The sequence below is a fragment of the Cryptomeria japonica genome, chromosome 1 (genome assembly GCF_030272615.1).
Source record: "Cryptomeria japonica chromosome 1, Sugi_1.0, whole genome shotgun sequence".
NCBI classification, from domain to species: domain Eukaryota; kingdom Viridiplantae; phylum Streptophyta; class Pinopsida; order Cupressales; family Cupressaceae; genus Cryptomeria; species Cryptomeria japonica.
Window position 1 is genome coordinate 559,430,451 of NC_081405.1, and position 3,034 is coordinate 559,433,484.

Consider the following 3,034-nt stretch of genomic DNA (forward strand, 5'->3'; position numbering starts at 1 on the left):
CAATTTTCAAATAAACATTGAACACTCAAATCTATCGTCAAACTTGACAAATTATCTTGAACAATTAAAGCTCAAATTAATATCATATCATTTTTATATACTTCTATAATTTATAATCTATTCTTTTAAATACAGTATTTCAATTATAATAGAACCTTAATGAAAAAGTTATAAAATGTTCATTGAACCTATGAGTCCTATTGATATTATATTATATTTCAATTATGAAAGAACCTTCAAACATATCCATATAATATGAAAAGGTTATATAGAATGTTCATGGGTCCAATTGCTAGTTTAATACCTCGTGAATGTAAAGAATTCATGTTTTCAACAAGGTTTGACTGTATTTGATGAAAACATGTTCAAGCCATGTCTGCGATTGAGAAACTCGTGGATTTAAAGGATGAGAAATGCTATCCTGTATTGCAAGTTGAACCCATGACAAAGATTTTGCTTCGTCAGGCGTGACAGAAGGGATTTTGCTTCGTCACCGTGACGGAAGGGATTTTGATGTTGGGGGAGAAAAACAATTTTCTTTTGCGTGGCGAATACTCTTCCTAATATGTTTCAATCATTCTATGTAGAAATCCGGCCGTATATGTACACGAGGACGAAATCGGTTCAGTACGTGAACTATTTTGGTAAGCGAAGATGAATGGATTTAAGAAGCCTCACATTGTGGCGGTGCCATTTCCAGCATTGGGTCACTTTATTCCTTTTCTTGACCTCGCAAAGCTCCTTGCTTCCAACGGCCTCACCGTCAGTTATGTCACAACACCTGCTAATGTCTCGCGCCTGCAGGGTTACCTTGTTCAAGCTCTGAATGACGGTCTTGATATTCGCCTGGTAGCCCTTCCCACGCCCGCCGTGGAAGGTTTACAAGGATGCGAGAGTAATGACCTCCTTCCGCTCGAATCGAGAAGTCTTATATTCGAATTGGCGAAAAAGCTTCAAAACCCTTTTGGCATTTGGATGGAGCAGCAATTCCACCAACAAACAGCAACACCTCCTGTGTGCATTGTCTACGATATGTTTATGGGATGGGCTGTAGACACGGCCCAAAAATTCAACATTCGCTGTATTCTATTCAATACCTGCGGAGCCTTTGCAATAAGTCTGATACATTCCATTTCGTGTTCAATACTTCAGAACACCTTGGAGAAAGACGGGGAGGACAGTCTTGTGCTGAGCTTGAATATGCCGCGTCCTGTCAGATTGTTTAAACATGAGGTATCTCCTGCTTACTTTAATCCAGACCTTTCAAGCTCCATTCAGCGTTTTGTTCGTCAATGTCACCAAGAGATTGGCAAATGCTCGGGAACACTGATTAATACTTTCCATGATCTCGAGCCCTTATATGTCCAGCACTTGAAAACTTTGACTGGTAAACCAGTTTGGGCTATAGGCCCTGTTCATCCACAAAATTTATCTAGCGGAGCAGGAAATGTTAACACGAGGGGGAAAATGGCGGATATCGATGAGCAATAGCTGATTTGCTGGCTGGATTCGCATAGCCCTCGCTCCGTAGTGTATGTTTCATTTGGAAGCTTTACGGCCTTGTCAGAAGAGCAAACGCATGCCTTGGCCAGAGGTCTTGAAGCCAGCGAACAGCCATTTGTTTGGACCATTAAAGTACCCCCAAAGATCGACTCGGCATCTTCAGAGTCAACGACTGATCATATTAGCACATATTTGCCAGAGGGCTTTCTGGAGCGAACAAAAGGTAGAGGGTTAATCATACGCGGTTGGGCGCCCCAACTTGTTATTCTTTCTCATATTTCGGTGGGTGCCTTCATAAGCCACTGCGGATGGAACTCTGCGCTCGAAAGCATTTCTCTTGGTGTTCCAATACTCGCATGGCCCATGTTTGGAGATCAGCACTTCAATTCAAAGCTTTTTGCAGAATTAGGCGTGGGAATTCAGTTCTGCCAGAACAGAGATGAGATTCCGAAAGAGGAAAGTATAAAGAAGGCTGTCACAATGGCTCTGACTGGAGACAAACGATAAGAGATGAGAGAGAACGCAGAAAAATTGAAATTGATGGCTACAAACGCTGTCAAACTGGAAGGATCTTCTGCCACGGATTTGAGAGCTTTCGTAAGTGAGATGCATAAGTTGAATACCAGACCAAGCAAAGAAAAGGAGGAGACGGAATCGAATTTCTTGAGCAGAAGTATTGAATAAGGCTTTATCACTTTTAAATCATGCTTCTCTACCGTAGCCTGGTTTCAATTTTTCGTTCTGTTGTCTAATTTGTTTAGACTAATTTTATTAAGCACTATTTTTGAGTTTATTAGCTTTCAAAACAATGTTAATGAGTCCTTGCCTTGTAAAGACTCTACTTTTTGCTATGTGCTATCGTTTCCCCTTTAAACCGTGGGAAGCTAAATATCAAATCGGCATTGGGAATTTGATGGTTTATGAAATTTGTGGTTTCAGAAGGGGAATTTTCTTATGTATAGGGGAAGAGCATAAGTAGTCATTATAGCTAACTTTGTGCATCTATAGATCTTAAACGGTATATCAGATTTTGAATTTTTTTTTAGTTGTTTTCATATGCGACTTAACTGCTTATAGCTATTGATCTGGCTTCTGGGTAGTAACGATGCACGCTGTGGAATCAGTTAAAAAATGATCGGCTATTGGTACAAAACAAATTTATTAATGGTGTTTTCACTATGACGGCTATTGGAAGTCAACATGACAATAAGATGACAGTTATTAAAACTATATTATCTATCAGTGCTCTTCCCCTATCAGGTATGTAAAAACTTAAAGAATTTAAAAGCATTTGGGTGGTATGAAATGGCCGCAGACAGGTTTGGAATTTTCATGCATACTTATAATCGCCATCTGTCAAACAACTGCATGGCGATTTCATTCCGCAGCATGAAATGAATGGTGACTTTCGAGAAAACATGGGTTTCTCTATTAACCTATAGAATTCTGCAGGTTCTGTTTTTTACAGATCAATATTTTGTAGGGTTTATAACGATTTCTCTTTTGGATGCAAGTGCAGAGCTTTCTCTTT

General features: G+C 39.6%; 1 pseudogene; it reads left to right on the plus strand.

The window, feature by feature from the left end:
- The first annotated feature begins 385 nt into the window (after nt 1-385).
- LOC131071815 (scopoletin glucosyltransferase-like) lies at nt 386-2,342 on the plus strand (annotated as a pseudogene).
- The last annotated feature ends 692 nt before the right edge of the window (nt 2,343-3,034 follow it).